Consider the following 22,218-nt stretch of genomic DNA (forward strand, 5'->3'; position numbering starts at 1 on the left):
ATTTTATAACTTACTATATATATATATATATATATATATATATATATATATATATATATATATATATATATATATATATATATATAGGGAGAGAGATAGAGAGAGATGTAGATAAATGTAGATATATATTCATCGGCATATATTAGCGGGTGTATGTGTTTATTCATATATGTACATAAATGATTTAACTTTTATTAGTATCGTAATAAATATGTCGGGTCAAACGTCTGACTAAAAACTAAGTATCAGATAGGCGCACTGGGATATAAAAGGTACTTAAATATCAAACACAAAGATAAATAAATGAATGATGTATTGCTGACATTTTCCTGAGAATAAAAAAATCAGTTTTGCAATAATATCATAGTTAAAACATGTATGCACAAAGATAAACAATAATATTTGTTTGAATAATGTATTCACTAAAATACAGTCTTTCCTCTGATTCGACACTGTTTTATTAGATTAACACGAAGAAATAATAACCATAAAAGTATTTAAATCTCTCTCTCTCTCTCTCTCTCTCTCTATCTATCTATATATATATATATATATATATATATATATATATATATATATATATATAGATAGATAGATAGATAGATAGATATATTCTAAACTTCTCCGGCGATTCTTGGTTTAGACATGAAACTTGATATGTAGAATATTTAAACATGTAAAACAAATACGACTAGGGCTATAATCGGTAAAATAGCTGCTAAGGGGTCAACAGTATTAAAAAATGGAACTTGGCAGGGATAAGTCGACTCAAACTGCCCTTCTATGCATGCAGAAATGTGCATTTATGTGTTAAACAACGTTATTTTTTTTTAACTTTTTGATGTGAGGATAGACGTTAGGTATAGGATAACAAATTAACAAGAGGAGCTATCTGCGTTGGTTTCGATTCTGACTGATAGAACACAAATCGTATTGTTATCGTAGTTTTGAAACAACTTCTATATATTGGGTACAATATAAGAATTAATTAAATATGTGCTTTATAATAATAAAGAGGAAATCATATTAAGTGTATTTACGCCCAAGAAACGATAGGCAGCGTACTAGTATATATATATATATATATATATCTTTGTATATATGCATATATATAATATATTATTGAGTAAAACGATTCATAATTGTTAATTAAAAATCAGTTTCAAAAGGAAAAACAAACAAAATAAATTATTTTTTCGTTTTTTCCGTTTATTTTTCCTTTTAAAACTGATTTTAATTCACAATTATGAATCGTTTTACGCAATATTAATATAGCTATAGGATACCTATAAATAATGAAGTTACAATGCACACTGTTTTCTTTTAAAAGTATTTATACATTTACGAATATATTAAAATAAACTCTGCTCTTTAGTGTGTAGGTCTAATTCCCTTTAAAGAAACATAAAATATTATACATAATATATATATATATATTTTATTAAATATTTTAATGAATGATGAATTTCAACGAGGAATGTCTTTGCATTTACCACTTCTGACCGTCAAGATTACATGTAAACCATCTCATATTCTGTGACACTCACGCTAACAGGCTCTAAGTGCCATTGTTTCCTTTAATCTATAGTAAACAAATACATACAAATCAACAGGAATCATATATTTGTATATATTTGATTAAGATACTACACACAGCTTAAACATATCAAATCACATTAAAACATAGTGCTACTATGTTAGCACATCCATTGACCCGCATCTTCTGAAAACCTAACGCCATAGTACATGAATGTCCATAGCACATTCTTGCAAATAGATTTCATCTCTTCTTTCAACAGTAGGGATTTCAATCACTGTCTGATCCTGCTAATACGTTCAATTGGCGAAAAGTTAATTGACAAGCCTTGCCCTAGTCTAGCGTATCTTTCAACGATTCGGAGGGATTTCCTTGTGGTGTAGTTGTAAAGTCGTCATATGAAAGGTGTGCTTGCCTTTATTTTTTATTTTCGCGAACCGCACAATAAACTTAAAGGATCGATGTTCCCTAAGCGATAACGTACCTAAAAGATAATTTGGTTCAACGTTTATATGACATTTCTTAAGGTTTACTTTTCGAAAATATTTAGATCTCTTTCTTTTGCCTTCTAGATTGCTTGAAGACTACAGTAGAAAATTTAATTTGAGAATCAAGATTCACACATTACCTTGTATTTTATAATAATGTCCTAAACGCCGATATCTTAGACGGCCTGAAAGACGCTAACATCACAAAAAGCATTTAGGTCTATCTGAAAATATTCGTCCTGAATAATTTGGCTCAAAAAGACGTAGACGGCGTTAGTGCATTTAAGACTGTATTGTCAGCATTCAGTGATAGTTTTTAGCAAGTGTTTAACGCTCTTTAGGACATTGTCGACAATGGTGACCCAGAGGGCTAATATTATCATTGGAAGCTAAATCATGCGTAAAGATATTACGCAATTATTAAGCTAAATTCAAAGTATAATTCAATGTTATAAATGTTTTACGCTTATTATTAGATAAGTAAATCATTTTATTGTAATACTGAAACGTATATCTTGTTGATATCTTTTTTGGAATGGTAAGGAGATATAGTAATATTTTAAAGCCACGAGCATAACCAATGTGTAAAATATTGAATGCTTTTGCGTTTTACTAGATACGGTTGGAATATTTGGTATTTTAGATAAAGATATTACAGCTGAGAGATTAACTGTAGATTATATATATATATATATATATATATATATATATATATATATTACAGTTAAGAAATTAACTTTAGATTATATATATATAAATCCCCGAAATCGTGTTTCATGGTAAACAACTGATGATCCCTTGAAAAATAAATTATTGGTATTATAGTAAATTCGAGAGCGAGTTGATGCAGTGATTGCAGGTGATTAAATGACTTACTGACTAGATGGTTTTCTAACGAATGATAAAAAATATTTTTTAGTATAGTTTTAAAGGTTAAAAACTTCCAAGACTATATATATATATATATATATATATATATATATATATATATATATATATATATATATATATATATTATTCCCAACTCGCATTTAGGTAAAAATGCATTCTTTTACAAATAATTGAATTCTTTCAAAAGTATCTCAAACAAAAACAAATAAATAGCATCTATCATAGACTAAATATAATTGTAAGCTTTTTTTATCTAGGTTTTATGCATAAGATCTATCAGTGAACTAATCGAACGATCATTACGAATTTTGGAACATATCTGCTATATCCTAATGTGGCTTATATTTAATTTATTTTATGCAAAATGGTGGAAAATTTAAGTGGAAGTCTTTCGTGAAAGTTCAGATAGTGTCGATTTTTGTGAAATATTAACTACGAAGTAGATGTTTATATTCCTAGAGTTTTAATTTTATTGGAGAACATTTAAAAGACCTTAGTAGATATGCTATGGGCACAATCACTATTTAAAATTAAAAAAATATCAAATTTGCATTGGCTTTTATCCATTGTCATTTGCCATAATTTAAACAATATTTTGTTAGTTTCGATTACTCTTTAAGATATATTTAGCTCAAATCTTGGATATTATACATTTCCTAGGATCTAAATCATTTACTCGACTTAGATCAAATTAGAATAACGATTCTAGTCATAAGGTTAAGCATCACTATATCTTAGTTTTAATCGTCATAAGATGACAAAAAATATGCAAAATAGTTTAGTTCTGAGGCGTAATCTTACTTATGCATTCTTTATATAGCTATACTATACTAGTTGGAAGCCGGGCGTTGCCCGGGCGTAAATTATGTTCAATCATGATATTTTAGTTTGCGTATGTTTATTATAGAAGCAATCCTCTATTGAATACTATATATTACGAGGAAGAATTTGCTAGGTGGACTAATTCACAAAAATAAATAAATAAATAAATACTACTACTACTACCACTACTACTACTACTACTAATAACATTAATAATAATAACAATGTCGTTCATCAAATTCTGTCTGTGTTGGTTTACAATATATCGTCAACCGATATTTAGGCTTGACGATGAATGTCATGGAAAAGTCACTTCTGATTAATGTTTACTTTGAAAATATGCAAACAAATAAGTTATTTGCGGTTATTTTAAATACGACCTAAGAAAAAAAAATAGGGAGGTACACCTGGGCTTGAACAGGGGATTATTCTATCTGTAGTCGAATGATCTACCACTTTATATTCAGATTTTAATAAATCTGTTTTTAAGAAGAAATGATTTCTTTTAATTGTATCATCTCCCTTGCCGGTGAAACGTTAAATATTTACCCGTCAAAAAAATCTGTTTATCTAGAAGAGAGAAAAGCTCTTTTTAAGATGCGATTTTTTTCGATTTGCGATATTTATCGGATTAATTTCTGTACAACACATATATAAGAACACTGCCAGACATATAAATTACCTCTGTGTGAAATTCGCCAAATTACAGGCTGGAAGGAATCTATACACACAAAGTGACTTATATATAATATTAGATTTATATATATTTATCCATCTATCTATCTATCTATCGCTACATATTTACCAGACAACGTAAGTCAAACTAACCTACTAAATAAAATGAAACAAATAAAAATTTTAATGAAATAAAACTAATTTATAAATTCAAAGAAAATGGCTAAGAAAAATCACTCGACTATATAATATATTTACCAACTGAAACTAAAAGAAATGCCCGACAGATTGAGAAAATCAACAGAAAATGAGGAAAAAAAAATACTCTGTCGAATTTAACCGAACTTGTCACGATAACCACTTCCTGCCAAAATATACGCATTAAGTGATAACGTTTGAAAAGTCTTCCAAACGTCTTATCTTGTAGTGTTTATTATTATTCATGTTTGACTCTAGATGCTAAGATAAATGCTCTTGTTAAAATATGTTTCCCAACATAATTATATTGATGCCTACTTAAACAGGCTCTTATATTTATTGTAGATGATAAATAAAACAATAAAAACTGCACTCAATATCAAGGTCACGAAGAAGATATTTTATTAAAAGTCGTAATAGAAATTGAATGCATAAAAAGGCAAATGAAATAAATAAAAAAAGTCCTTTTTTTAAATAAAATCCTGAGAAAAGCGCGAAGAACAATAATGGGAGCGAGTTGGCGATAAAAAATTAAAACGAGCCTGAGCGAAAGAGGGGGGAAGATAAACGAGGCTAGAACATGGCGGATAAATTATTGATAGAGTCACGACGAGTTGCCAAGTCGGGCGTCAGTGGCCGCGGCCAGTTGATCCGTGTTAAGCGAGTGGTGTCGTCTCTGATATAAGAGCGGCGCTTCTCGCGGGAAATCCGCCCTGATCGCTCTATTAAATAACCATTAATAATCAGCAGCGACGGCGAACAGATAAGCGGTGTGAAGATGGCCGTCTGCTGCAGTTTGCTTTAATTCAGACAGACTTCCATCAAACTAAATATTGAGATATGCACGATCAGTCCAACTGGCAAGCTAGTGCCACAGGCAGACGTGGACTGACGTGGATGTGTTTCAATACCTCTACGTGCGGGATAAAAGAACATAATAGAGCATTCTCTAGTGGATAAAAGCCCGTAAAAAAATCAAAATAAAAAAAAACTTAAAGAAAAGTAAGAAAAAACAACATGTATAATAAAATGAAAGCTTTTTAGTAAAAAGAAATTTCTGAAGCAACGGCTTCCCTTAAGATATTGAAATCATAGATTTTTTTATGTATATTTTTTGCATTTAATCATATACATTTATAGTTGCATACCGTCTCAGGAGGAGTGTAAACAATAAAAATAACATTAATTAAAATTTAATTCTTATGTGCGTTTTGGGTTAATTTCAATGTGTTCGTCCATCGCTGCTGATGAGGACCATGAATATCATTGATTTGTAGTTGACTGGGTTTTCTGAGTGTCAGAACAATGCGAACTTTACAGGTCTTCAATTTTCTGATTATGTTATAACCTGCGCGTGAAATCTTTTGTGGCAAGAGTTAAGCAATCACCAACTATACATCTGAGTCGACACTGTTTTATTTCAGTGGAAAGGAGAAATTCAGGACGACTGGAAATAATAACGAGATTAGCACAGAGAATATACAGTACCATAATTTCCCAAATTATTACCCATCTGGTATTTCCAGGCTCAATCTTTGCTTAATTTCGGTGACCTGATGAAAACCGGTGTGTCAAGGTGATTATGCCCTATTATATAGAAATTTTAGTGATACCTATCTAAGTAGTAAGTTTTTTTTAAAAAAATATATTTATAGTACGATAGTGCGTGTGTTATTTTGTGTATAACGCTTACATCTTTTTTTTTTCTGCCGAGTGACTGCCATTTAATTATTATGAGCTTCCATCTCTTGTAATAAATAATTTATCAAGAATTCTTCATAAGTTTTAGTTTCGGTTTCGATTATAGCTGACGCACCCTAGTTATATAGATATATATTTTTATAATTTTTGATATCACAACTTTGTAATATATAATAATCGATAGAAAATTGACTGTAAAATAATTTATACGAAATCTGCATGAATAAAAATCTCATATTTAAACGTCCCTGCTAGCTTAGATAAAAACTTTGTAGTTTTAACAAAAGAGCTACAATAATATCACGACGTCTCCATTTACGCTCATCATGCACAGAATGCCAGCATCAATATATTACATCTGAAAAAGTCCGCTGTGGAATTTCCACAGGTCCCGCTAATAAATAACGAATATGTTCATGTTACTCACTCTCTTGCCTAAAAATGTTTTTTTAATTTCCAGAATGATAAGTTCAATAGTTCAAATTTTTTAAATCTAAATTATTTTATAAACCTTTGGAGGGCGGAAGTTAGTTTCTGTTTCCACACATCCTAAATAAATATAGTTTAATCATTCCCTTATCTAAAATACATATTTCATAATTCATAAGTTCAATAGATTACAATTTGAAGCATATTAATAAAGCTGGTTCGCTGACAACGATCTTTTTGAAAAGGTTGTTTTCATATAAATCGAAATATAATGAAGAAGAAACCGTTTATATATATATATATATATATATATATATATATATATATATATATATAAATTATTTTGTACTAGCAGGATCTGTTCATTGGCGTTGCCCGCTGGTAGCATGCCATCTCCCCTCGCGTAAAAAAGAAAGTACGACTTTTGTTGTTGTTGTTGTTGTTGTTGTTGTCGTTGTCGTTGTTGTTGTTGTTGCCCAACCCCAACCTCCTCATGTCAAGGACGACTTTCAGAATAAACACACCCAACCTCCTCACATTAGGAACGTCTTTCGAAATGGACACCTCATTTTGTGAGTGGGAGTGGGCTTTTCAAAAAATTTCCCCAAAGTCAGCTTTCAGGATTCCCACGCAATTAGCCTTCGGACCAGGATCAATATGTGGTATCTGTTCTGATGCTGCACTTCAATTTTTTCACTTCATTTTTGTGGTCTCGGTTAGTGGAGAAAAATCCTTCATGACTGATACATTTTTTGTTTTTGCTACTAACCAGAGTGACCCTTTTTTTTGATATTGCATGTTGGAGAATTGGAGAAAGGGAGTACAAAAACATAATCCTTACAATATATATATATATATATATATATAGTTATATAGTTATATAGTTATGTTACAATTTCGTCCCTGATAATCTACTATCAGATGAAAATCGTCATCGTTCTTATGCATGAATCCTATAACATAATACTCCCTTCTTTTTTGGAATTTGTATGTTATTTTATTATATGCATTTATGTGCGACCGAATAATGTGCTCAGCGTTAATTTGTTCAGAGTATGAATACGTAAAATGACATAATTCAAATAAATGTCGGTAAATCAGTAACTGATGACCTAACACACCTTCAGGGTTGAAAGCTTCAGCCGAAATACTTTAAGTTAAACGTCAGTTTAGGAAGTGACTGAGATGAAGTTTAAATTGCAAAGCACCACTTCCACTAATGTTAACCACTTATACTTATCCCCCCTGTACATATTTGATGCTAGCATGAATCGACACAAAAGTCTCTGATTAAGACGAATTTACTTGAAAATTAGTAGTTGAGAGTAACTTCTCTAGATGCCCTACAGACCTTGCAAATTTTGTTTGCTGCTTAACGATCGAAGGTTTTGACGAGGTTGATATATAAATGATAAAGTAAATATTCTTGTGGAATAAATCTTTCACGTTCTATTCTCGCATATACAACAAACATATTAAACCATGATATCGTTCCAAAATGGAGGTGCAGACGCGAATAATAAAAGAACATAATTGAGCACGTGGGACAATTGGGGGAAGAGGTGGCTGGCCACTTTAAATCCGTCCAAAACCAAGCTTCTATCTTTACATCATCAACGCTCTGATCCCCATCTGGCATCAATTGAAATGGATGGCTCTTGTCTTGGAGAGGCTCCAGGTTTTGACAAGCTTCTGGGTTTGACCTTTACTCCTGATCTGAAATGGAACACGTACATCAAATCTGTTGCCAGGGACGCTGGGAAAATAGTGGGATCCTTCTACCGCTCCAAAAAATATCTCACTACTGATGCAATTCTCTATCTGTATAAAAGCCAAGTACGTCTAAGGATGGAGTACTGCTGTCACATCTGGGCAGGAGCTGCTAAAAACAGCCTATCCTGCCTTGACAGAGTACAAAATAGACATCGTGGTTTAGTGGGGGATGCCCTTTTCCCTTCCCTGCAACCTTTCTCCCACAGAAGAGACGTTACGAGCCTGTCTTTTTTTATCGTTATTTCCATGGCAGGTGCTCGTCTGAGCTCCAATCCCTCGTCACCCCTCACCAATCTTTCACGAAAAACACCCGTCTGGCTGAAACTACTGTCAATAATTTTCCTTACTCTTTATCTGTGCCTAAATACAAACGTAGATTCCATGAGCAAAGCTTCTTTCTTTGAACTGCACGCCAGTGGAACTCTCTGCCGCTTGCCTATTTCCCACCTGACTACAACTTGGACGTCTTCAAGTCCAACATAAACAAACTCCTGACAAACCGCCCCCTTAAGTAAGACACTCTATAAAACCCCCAATACTTATGATTACTACAATCTTTTGATTACTACAATACTATCTCATTGATTACTGTACACGCAATGATCCTTATCCCTGAGTGGCCTTCGGGCCTTGATAAGTAGTGACCCTCATGTAAAAAACAAACAAAAACACTCTAGTATCTAAAATTCTTATATGGAGAGTACTATGATTTACTTAAAGTATATGAAAACAATCGCATTTCTTTGTTCCTCTATTTGCTTAGTACAAATATATTCGATTAAAAAACGTATTGAGAAACAATTTGTCATTGTTACATTTAGTAAGACTAGAGTTGGCTTTTAGAATATTAACTAAACATCGGATTATTTTTGTTTTGTTTTTTCATTGTTTCCTAATATTAATTCTGTAGAAAGGAATCAGTGCAACAATAGAGGAAACAGCACTTAAGTCTACAATGTCAAATCCGACGACAAGAAAATTGTCACTTAGTATAAAATCGCTAATCATGAACAATTTTAACCATATCTTTTAAATCTATTTATCTATACTATATATATTGGAGGCGTGGTTATTTCACATATTTACTATCATCTTTAGTACGCTTATTAAGAATACTAGCATGGTGACCCGACGTAGCATGGGATTGAATGATGATCAACGAATGTTCCGAACTCTCATATTTTGTCATGGAAATTGATGAAATCCCATATTTTTAATCAAACAAATTGATTGCCTGCTCAAGTTGAGGACCAATCGCGGTGTACCGAGAGAAATGTCACATGCCTTTCGCTATGCCTTAGTTTACGTTACAGTGTATTCTACATTGCACTGTAGAGAACCTACTGTTGATTTTATAAACTTACTTTCATATATAAAGGCTTGAATAAAATTTTAAAATGTAAAAACTTAACTATCATACACCAATTACGGTATAATCAGAAACATTAATTTCTAACGCGCCTCTGTCATATCAAAGAACCTACTGCTGATCTTATATCGGCTTTTGTGGTAATAAAACTTTTCAAATACAATTGTGATGTTAGCTTGTGTAAGATGATTACTTCGATCCAAATCTCTTGCCCCTTCTTTCATCGGATTATTTTAGTTATCGATTAGCGATACTTATCGAAATAATTCCGTTATGAAACCTATCTAAAATACTGGTAGGCACATAAATATACGCTGTGTGAAATTTCATAAAATTGGCCTACATATTTTCGAGACAATAGGGAACGAACTTATAGACAAAGTTCATTTTTATATAATAGTAGTAATATACATAATAGTTCAACCATTAATTTGTCCAAATCTCCTGCTCCTTCTTTCATCGGATTATTTTAGTTATCGATTAGCGATACTTATCGAAATAATTCCGTTATGAAACCTATCTAAAATACTGGTAGGCACATAAATATCCGCTGTGTGAAATTTCATAAAATAGGCCTACATATTTTCGAGACCATAGGGAACGAACTTATAGACAAAGTTCATTTTTATATAATAGTAGTAATATACATAATAGTTCAACCATTAATTTGTTAGCATGCATAGCTCTCTTGTACTAGTTATACTCTTTTGGTATATATCACATGACTTTATGGGAGAGATAATATAACTTATGAATACTTTATGAAATATAAACCGATGCAGACGTTAATATGATTTGGGTCAAACTTACTTTACTTCCTTAACAAGTTATTTTTTCTATTTCTGAGTTGAAAAATATATCAGTGTGTCTTTTTTCTTTGACCGCGGCATTTTATTAGTTCGTGTCTTTTCCTATAGTATGAAGTTTTAAGATTCGAACCATTTCATTGAAAAAAAAAACGCAAACACTCTCCATAATCCTCTAAGGCATAAACAGTCTTGCGTGTGCAATACTCTTAATCACCTTTAATATCAATTGTACATATATCTCCGTGAATCGTAGCGATTAAATTACCCCCCCCCACTTCACGTAAAGTTCTCTAACAAGAGCAATGGAATAATCTTTTGAGATTTCTGTTTTGCTTAAACGAAAATAAGAAGTTCAACTAATACGTCTTACATCTATTTAAATCAGAAAAAAAACAAACCTCAAAATGCCTTTTCTTTGGAAAAATTTTACAACAAAAATCCAAGAATAAAAATGATTTAATTATTTTATAAAAACTATATAATATGCTTTGTTCTTGTTTTAACATTTTAAAATTAACCCTACGTTATAATATTTGCGAAGGTGCGGCCAAAATATTTATATTAATTTTTTCTCTGGTAAAAATCACAGATTGTTCATTAATCTTTTTTGAGTCATCAAATTGAATTTTCAACCGTCAGGAGAATAGCTTTAACGTCGGGTCCTTGCTTACAGTTTTAATATGAATTTTGGGAGCTTTAAACCTATTTTTATTTCTAGTTGTAAATATCACTATTTATTACTAATTATTATTTCTCTATACTATTGTATATATATATATATATATATATATATATACATTTGTAACGAACAATGAAAATACACTACTTGTCACTATCAATCTAATCTTTGTTGTCTTGATTTTCTTACAATAATATATATATATATATATATATATATATTGTTTTACTTATTACTGTATCTATTATTTATAATTAACGTTGCCCATATCGTGTTAAATTATATACTAAGGCTGCTTAGTAATGGATAATGAACGCCAAATTTATGAAGTGTTTTTTTTTTATTTTCGTAACCGTGTCTTTCTTTAAAAATCTACGAAAAATCAGATAATGATCTAATCAATATACAATTTCCACTGCTTTATAAGTAAAGAATGCATTTTATAGGAGTGTAATCTTTTGTTTCATATTCATTGTATAAATATATTCTGGGGACTTCATGCTCTTTCCTCATTCGTCCCCTGTTCGACCCCTTAAATTCTAAGCGATCAATTAAGAACACACTCGTTTTTTGGTAGGAAGGTTGAATGAGTGTAGAAAACAAAAACAACAAAAAAAATTCATAGGTTGCCTTCGATATCAGAGATTGAAATTCGAAATTTGAATGCGCTTATTTTTTTTTTTATATCTTTTGCGTTTTAAAGTGTGGGATTCATTGAATAAGTTATCGAAAATTATTATCTTTCAGATGAGTATAAAAATATTTTTTTTACGAAAACGCTAAAATATGCATACTTTAAATCTTTAAAAATAAATTAAAAATTTAATTTTATAATATTTAAACTTTCCATATTCCAGTACATAAACAATGCTTTAAAGGATCGATACAAAAGAAAAAGAAAAAACAGAATGTAAAAATTATAAGTATTAATTATATATGCAGGTGTCGTTTTACGTGCGATTTTCTCAACATACGGTTGTTATCTCCCTTTTTGAAAATTAACTATAATCATAAAGTCATGGATTTCCGTAGATAATGGTTGTGACATCTCAGCAAGTTGCTTCCCCTTGAGGTTACCAAAAACATCCTATGTAAGGGCCACCAAATTCTAATGAAAGTCTTTTTCAACTTGATTTATGCAATAAAGAATTGGGGAAAATACAGTATGCTTTAATTTATAGAAAAAGAGTGTGGCCTATTGGTTTTTATTAATTAGAAAATAAGAAAAAAAAATTATTTGAATCATGAAATTAAGAACTGACTAAAAGTGATACTAAAACTGAGAATTACAATGTCCAAAATTTATGTGTGATGTAAAAATAGAAAAAACACCGTTTTCTTTACTTTGGGCAAGTATTAGGAAAAATTTAAAGCTTGATTGATCAATTATTATGAAGGAAAAATTACAACGCTAAAAATAACATATTTTACCATAAATATCGTTTGTAATTATAACTGATTCAGTAATTTAACAAATGTATTTGCCTGTCTAGTTACATGAAAATGCTTAAATAAATATTTACACGCAACTGGGTTCCCATACCTAAAATCCAAGATGGTGGCGATAAGTATAATGTCCGAGTTCATGATAAAAATGGAATTATTCGAATTTAATAAAATATAAGGTAATTATATTCTAATGTTTTTGAATATTCTTATAGCCAATCATAGTAAATGTTATTTAGATATAAACATTAGTTTAATTGATTCGAAAACCTTTGAAATATTTATGTTTTATTAAAATCATTTATTGTTTACTTAAAATTCTATTAAAAATTATGGAAAATGTTATATTATTCTGCGTTTAACATCATAAACTTCAGGGTTTTATCTTTCTGATACAAGCAAAAGTTGTTAAAAAATAACGAATTTTAATGGATTTTAATAAGCTTTAGAAAAAGCAGTTTTCGATCGATTAGTGGTCACTAGTAATTGATAGTCCACTAGCATATACGATGCCCTATTCTCATCAAAACTGATCTTTTAATGACAGTCAATATGACTGTGTTCCGATCTGGTACGAGTATTTCTAGAGAGTGATTTATATTAATTCAAATCTGAGTAGTATAACATACTGCTTAGATGAGACCATAATCATGAAACATTTTGGGGGAAAAATGATGACACTAAGTATATGATTTACATATACAGGCTAGTATTAAATCTATCAGAATAATTATTGTACTCTGATAAACATGTTACTAAAGAAACAAGCGTTTTAATCATTATCGATTTGACGTTTTTCTGGTGACCCAAAATGTATAAAACTGCGAATTATACTGAAGACACAATAGAATCAACCAACCTCTGTGATAGAAATACAAAGAGTATATACAGTGTAATTGAGGTAGTCTTGTAAATTCATAAAAAGATGAAACAAATTGGAATACAGTCATCTATTACATTATAACGAGGGTCGTTCCAAGCGTAAAACCTCCTATTTTTTAACTAAAAGAGTTGAAAAGTTACGAAAACATTACTGATACCATTAAAACAGGCGAACTTTTCTGCTACATAATTTATTTATTCACATAGACATCGCCTTTCACAATGCACCTTTGCCATCAAGAAATCGTGAGTGTTCATGAGCGGTCGGAAGCGCTCTTTGTCATACGAGATTCGTTCCATGTGTATAGCCTCCTATTTCTTGTTTAACTCAAAAATGGGACGCGCACCATAGAAACGAACAGCTTTTTGTGCCCCAAAACTTATTTTCTTGCGTGAATAGCTCTCTCTCTCTCCCCTCTCTCTCTCTCCATCTCTCTCCCTCTCTCTCTCTTGGAGGCTGTAAACAATTGAATAAAGGTATATTAATTTCCATCCATGAAAAACACTTGCTTCCTGCTATTGATAAGGGTCACACACCATTAGTATTAAATTTAGAAAAGCTACATTAATGCGTAAACACGATAGACGTTTTCATATTACATGAGTATCGTTAATATTCAACCTTACAGATATTTATATATGAAAATTGTATATTTTTGAATGCAGAACGGACAAATAATCTATTTATTTGTACGAGTACTCGGTGCAGTCTAATTATGCTAAACAATGAGTAAGAGTAAGGTATGCCTAGTGTCCCGTATGTTCCTGTTGTTGTTTTTTTTAATAATTAATAGGATCGTAACACAATTTTGAAATGACGTATATACATAGTTTTAAGATTTTGAGGAGATTAATTATTTGGAATAGTTTCTTAACGTAAGCCTGAAGTAAATCTGAAGTCACATAAGGTTGCCGCCATAATTATAGATTAGATACATGTTATATAAGATTTCCAGATATAGTGGCACCAACTATTTCCTATTCATCGTATAGATCAGAACAAAGGCAAGGTTAAGTAATTGGAGGCACATGTAATTTAGTAATCAGATTAGGTTAAATTAATATCTTCAATAGCTTATTCATTTTCTATTTTTCTTCTTATTCTTCTTGCTGCTGCTGCTATTATTATTATTATTATTATTATTATTATTATTATTATTATTATTATCATCATCATTTATATATTATATATTATCATTTATATATTAATACGATAGCGTGGGTATGATTTTGTGTGTCACGGTTAGAACTTTTTTCTTCTGGATGACTGTCGATTAATTGTTATGACTTCCCATTTCCTGTAATAAATAATTTTACCAAGAATTCTTCATAAGTGTTGGCTCAAGTTATATATGATGAATCGACTCAAGTTATATATATATATATATATATATATATATTTCATAACTTTTGGTTTAATTTTCCAGTCAAATTGATGCACTCAAGTCATATGGATATATAATTTAACATTTTGAAATGACAACTTTATAATATATAAGAATCGATAGAACATTGACTATAATAATATATACGAGATCTGCATACATAAAACTATCATATTTAAGCGTATTTTACGAACGAACTACGCCGGCCGTCTTTGCCAGCTTAGATAAATACGCTTGCAGTTTTAACAAAAGAGCTACCATAATATCAAACCGCCTCCATTTACGTTGAACATCCACAGAATGCCAAAATCAATATATTACATATGAAAGAGTCCGCTGTGGAATTTCCACAGGACCCACTAGTTATCATTATTCTCATTTTTATAGTTATTTACCTTTCTTACAAAGTATTTTGACACTTTTCTCTGGATTCGTGTGCACAAAGCTTTCCTTGTTTTTAAATACACTTATAGACGAGTTTATGAACATCTCGTAAACATATCGTTTAAACCTTATTGTATCAGATAAGTGGACTTCATATAATTTGATAATCATACAATAGTTTATCTTTGCTATCCATAACCAGTTTATAATAGATAAATGGCCGCAAATTAGTTATATTGAATTAAAAATCTACATTAGTAATAGTTATATCGATTATATATCGACAGCTGTAAGTAAAGTCTCTTCTATTTTAAAACAGTGATTACATTTTTAACTGGTATTTTCTTATCAGCTTGCCTGTTAACTTTAACAATGCTGGCAGCAAAATTATCGTAGGTTTTCTATCAGAGAATATATGGCTTCATGTTATTATTTTAGCAATGACTGCTGTTTAAACTTTAAATGGGCAATAATAAGCTTATAAGGATAATCCTGTACCCTGATATGATAGGTAATACGACTAGTAATATTTGTATCGTATACATAAGAAAACAAACGATAGATAGACTGTTATCTATTATAAAGTGGTCTCCGTTCTAACTGATACATTCCGTGTCGGCTTGTTTTGTATCTAATGTGGATCCTGGGATAACAAGCCGTAATGGAGACTCAAAATAGAATTGGCAAAGATGAAACAAATGCAATCAGGAACAAACATGGCGGCATTTGGTTTTGATCCGAACAGCGTACTACAGGTTGAGGGAGGAGGTTGCAGAGTGTTTGTTGTTTAGGAGTGTGTCATCTTTCACCGTTGCTTTTAAATTATGTTTGCGCCAGTGTAGCATGGAAATAAATTATCTTTGCTAAGTAATAAAAAAGAGATGGTCCATTTGTAGAAAATTACGCAGCAAAATAATAATTGTCAGCGGCGAATATAAGCGCAAATATCGAATCCATCTCAATATCAAAAGTTACTTAATGGAAGCTTTTAAGCAATCCTAGGTTAGTCCGAGTTTTTTTTAATACATAGACCCTTGATATATATATATATATATATATATATATATATATATATATATATATATATATATATATATATATAAGTAAATATGTTTATATATATAAGTAAATATGTTTATGCATAATATTAATTATAAAAATAAATACATATTATCATTAATGGAATTCTTTCTCTATAACTCTCTCTCACTATATATATATATATATATATATATATATATATATATAGTGTACATATATATATATATATATATATATATATATATATATATATATACATACATAGAGAAAAATGTGAGGGAGAGTAAGAAGAATAGAGGGGGGAGAGAAAGAAATGAGGAATAAAGATATATATATATATATATATATATATATATAGCGAGAGAGAGTTTAAAATCAACTTTTAAATCTAATGTCTTTTGATTTCTTCATTTTTCTCTCCTCCTCTCTACTTCTACTTTATCTTTATTTTCCTGGCAGATATCTGAATACGCGCCAATCTGCTTCTTCCCCATAATTCATAGCAGGAACTTACCTTCTATCACAATGGAACACACTTTCCGTCTTTACCTCAAGTGCCTAACGTGAGGGAGAATTTACAAAGTAAAAATTTCTTCCGTATACGGAGCATATTACTGCTGTACTGTTTACTTAAATACTACGACATAGTTACTACATTAGACAATCCAATCTTATTAAGTGCATTGATAAATTTAGCGAGACAATAGCTTCATCCTATCAACCATTCTATTGTGGTTGAGTTCGTTTTATACTAAATTTCAGAAATTACAAAACTGCTAAATTACGAAAATTGTATTTGCAAAAATGAAAATTTTACTTTATTCGTGAACACTCGCGTTTTAAACTATTCTCATGAGTATGGCATTAATTTTTGATGGCGAGTTATTCCTGCGATGAATTAAGTTTGCCTCTAACCGAAAGGAATTAAATAGTCTACTACTACTACTACTACTACTACTACTACTAATACTAATAATAATAATAATAATAATAATAATAGTAAGCGGCTGTTGCAGTAACGCAAAATATTTTGCAAAGGCTATCGAAAGAGGTGGAGAGTAGTGGAAATCTGGGGAGACTTGTTGTTATTCAAACTCCAGGGAACACTACAAGTTTTTCTCAAAGAGCAGTCTTTGATGATTACTTGTGTGAATACTCCTAGTGAGTTAATAATAGGATGAAGAAGACTAATAATAAGGAGCAGACACTAAATACTAATGCAATCAATAGACAACTCTTTAGGAAGGGCTGTTCTAGTAAGTGCAGGCTGTGTGGTGTAACTCTTGAAACAACGTCACACATTGTTAGTACGTGTTCTACACTTACTCAAAAAAGAGTACAAACATTGCCATGGCAAAATATGCGCACACCTGCATTGGAGTTTGTGCCAAAATTCTGGAATGCAAGTGACGGAGAATTGGTTCCAACATCACAAAGAAGCGTTAGTTGAAGATAAGGACGTAAAGATTCTCTAGGATTTCCTGGTTCAATGTGACGGAGAGATAACGGACAGTATTTTAGATTTAAACAAAAAGACAAAAGAATGTCAAATTATTGATGTGGTTTCCTCAAACGACATCAACTTATCAGGCAAAAAGATTGAGAAGATATGTAGTAACTATCAGAAACTGAGGGTGAGAATTGTTAGGTTCTGGAACAAGGAAACTTTCAACATGACAATGATCATAGGTGTGGTTGGTTCAGCCAGATAGTCTTAAGAAACAGTTGAACTCCTCAGTAATTAAGTACAAAATGACAGTACTCCAGAAGTAAGTTCTGTTTGGCACTGCAAAAATTCTGCGCCAGATACTTTCCATTTAATTGACTTGTTAAGTATTTTCACTAGCTTTTAAGTAAAAGCCTACTCTTGAGTTAAACAAGAATTGTGTAATACATCACAACAGTGTGAAGTTAACGAACATAATATATATATATATATATATATGTATAAGTGAGCAAGAGAGTGACAGAGACAAAGAGTAGGGTGCAGACACAAATACACTTTCTCTGTCATATATTGATTCCAATATATGTAACGCGAGAAACTTTTAGATTTTTCTTAAGATTTCCTAGATTATTATTTTTATTTTTATTTCGGTTTTTGACAATCAGGCAATAATTTGTTACTTTATTCGGTTAATTATGAGTGAAAAAACGTGTTACACAAACGCATATTTATATATATATATATACATATATATATACACGTATATATACATATATATATATACATATACGTGCATACATGTTAGTGGGTAACTGTTACGGCTTTATCTTATCATGGGCTACGAAAAAGATTTTCTTCTCTTCGTTTTTTCTTTCTTTTCCTCTCTCCCCTGCTCTAAGCAAGTCTGTTGACCTATTCCATAAGTCCCAAATCCCAATCATGAAACGGTTTCAGAAAATACTTGCTCAAACCCAGACCTCCAACTTCCAACGTAGACCTCCACTACCATGTCTCCTTCTCCAACATAAGGAGTCTACGTTCCAACATTCCAGAGGTTTAAACTGTATTACAGGAGACTAAACCTCATCTATTATTCCCAAGCGAAACAGGCACTGGACCGACTACTTCCCTATATGAGTTCGCAATTAAAGGATACTCTCACTTAACCTCTAATCGCCATGGGCATGAAGTATGTGCCTACATTAAAGACGACTTTCCATGTTGCAGGGGCATCTCCAGAGAAGATCTTAATTTACCCTATATATTTTCTTTCGGGTTTCACTTGCTCACACTACCACGTTCATATTTGCACTATCTTTAAAACATATCTTAGAAGATTGACCACGTGCTGTCTGTGTACCCCTCAGCAAACATTAACGTCTGTGGAGACATCAATGTTCACAATGTGGAATGTTTGACACACTCAAACAAGACCGATGACAAAGGGAGGTGCTGTCACGATTTCTCTATTGCTTATGACCTCGTTCAGATTGTTCCTGAACCCACACGTGTTCCTGACACTGACGGCCAGTATGCAAGTCTCCTAGACCTTTATCTCATCACTTGCTTTGAGCTATGTTGATCTTCCATTCTGTCTCCACTGGGATCTTCCGACCACTCTGTTGTATCACTTAAGATAAAACGAAATGTAATAGGTCCTCAGACATACTTCTCTATCGTACAGTATATCGATACTCCATGGCTGACTGGGATAGTTTCCGCACATTTATATCAGATCTACCTCTGCGTTCCATGTTTAAAAAGGATGTGTCCTCTATAGTATGATACCTCACGGAATGGTTAGTTGTAAGTCTAGACCGCTTCATACCCTCGAAAAAGTTCCAGCAAAAACCTAACAGCAAGCCGTAGTTCCCTCAAGATTCGGCTGGTGCCATTGTACACAGAAATCACTTTTTCCCTTTCTTCCAAAGTAATAGATGTACTGAGACTAAAGACGCCTTCAGGTCCGCCATCAACCTCTGTCAAATGTAATAAAGTATGTGAGAGATTTGTATGCTCAGCCCGTCAAGTCCAAAGTAGCTGAGCAGCTGCTAGAGTCCCATCAGATTTGGCAAATAGCAAACACAATCCTGTACAGAAGCGTGTTCTTTATCCCAACTATCATCAATGGCCCTGAAGTAATCTCATCAGCATCAGACAAAGCCAAACTCTTTGCCAAGAACTTTGCAGCTAATTCTACTCTTTACGACCAAAGGCGCCAACCCCATTATTTCCTCGTGAATCTAAAAACACGCTATGCGACATACAAATATCTGTACGTGATGTTGCCAAGCTAATCAAAAACCTTGATTCCAGTGAAGCAACTGGCCCTGACGACATTCCAATTATATAGTTATAGTAAAGTTATTTAAACGTTTTCTTAGGGAGAAATGCTTCTCAACACCTTGGAAAATCTCATCAGAATGCCCTGTATTTAAGAATTCAGGTGATCGCCACTCTTCTTCTCCGTAAAGACCAATATGTTTCTTGTGCATAATGAGTAAGCTAATGGAATCCGTGGTAAATAGAGAAGTAGTCAACAATCTCAGCAAAAACAACTTTCTTAGTGACATGCAATATGGCTTCCGTTCTAGCAGATCTACAGCGGACGTGCTTACAGTTATATCTCATAGGATTAGCGAATCTCTAGACGGCGGCTTCCTCTCTAGGGCAATTGCTCTTGACATATCAAAGGCCTTTAGAAGGTATGGTATAAATGTCTACCTCACAAGATCTCCAGCTATGGTATAGCTGGAAATGTCTTCTCAATTATTCAATCATTTCTCTCTGATAGGTTCATAAGAGTAGTGGTTTATGGGCAAAAGCCAGAAACTCATAGTACTAATTCAGGGGTCCATCCTGGGCCCAACTCTTTTCCTGATCAACATTAATGATCTTCCAAATCACATCCTTACAGCATTCGTAGACATTTATAATGAACATGTGGTACAATGGGGAAAAAGGTGGCTAGTTATTTTAATGCATCTAAAACCAAGCTTCTGTCTCTACACTATCTACGCTCTGATGCCAATCTTGCATCGGTTGAAATGAATAACTCTCATCTTGGGGAGGCATGTTTTGACAATCTTCTTGGCTTGATCTTTACTTCTGACCTGAAATGGAACACGTACATAAAATCCATTGCCAAGGTCGCTGGAAAAATGTTAGGATCCTTCCACCGCTCCAGTAGATATCTCACTCCTTATGCAATTATCTACCTATTCTAAAGCCAGATACGGCCAACGATGGAGTACTGCTACCACATCTGAACAGGAACTCCTAGAAGCAGCTTATCCTGCCTTTACAGAGTTCAAAATAGACTTCATAGCTTAGTGGGGGGGGCCTTTTCTCTTCCTTGCAACCTCTTTCTCACAGAAAGGACGTTGTAAGCATGTCTTGGCATTATCGTTATTTTGTGGCAATTGCGCAGCTAAGCTTCAATCTATGGTTTCCCACCGCCAAATTTTAATTAAAAACATTCGTCTAGCCAAAAACACTATCAATAATTTCGCATACTCTTTATCTGTGCCTAAACCTAAATGTGCATTCCATGAACAAAACTAATTTCTTAGAACTGCACACCTGTGGAACTCTCTTCCGATTGCCTGCTTTCTAGCTCACTACAGTCTAATTGTCTTCAAGTCGAACGTAAAGAAATTCTTGATGAACCGTTCCCCTAAGTAATCCAATTTCAAAATTACCACTACTAATGTTTACTACACTATAATCACATTGACTAATGTATACCCATAATCCTTATCCTCTAGTGGCCTCAGTGCCTTGTAAGTGGTTATTCCCCTGTAAAAAAATGCATACATAGATGTATGTATCTCTGTACACACAGACACACACGCATATATATCTATATATATATATATATATATATATATATATATATATATATATATATATATATATAAAAGTGAAAGTGTCTGTGTGTGTGTCTGTGTGTCTGTGTACATTTCCCTACGACAATAAATCTGTCAATTTTAAGCCTACAGATTCGAAATTTGATATACAGGCTACTGAGATTTGGGAAAATCGATGTGATTGGTTTCGGACAGAAATTTGGCGATTAAGGGGTCAAAGTTCAACGATTTGACCTTTGAGAACTCTACCAAACTCCTACAATTTTGGGTCTAAACACGTGAAATTTTAGATATAGATTCCTTGAAAATGGATCTAACTTAATCACTTCATTTCAACCCAACACAATAAATTTTAAGGGGTAATATTAGGGGTCAAAGTTAAAAAAAATTGAC

This window comes from Euprymna scolopes, chromosome 3, assembly GCF_053919585.1.
Source record: "Euprymna scolopes isolate OS-2025 chromosome 3, ASM5391958v1, whole genome shotgun sequence".
Taxonomy (NCBI): domain Eukaryota; kingdom Metazoa; phylum Mollusca; class Cephalopoda; order Sepiida; family Sepiolidae; genus Euprymna; species Euprymna scolopes.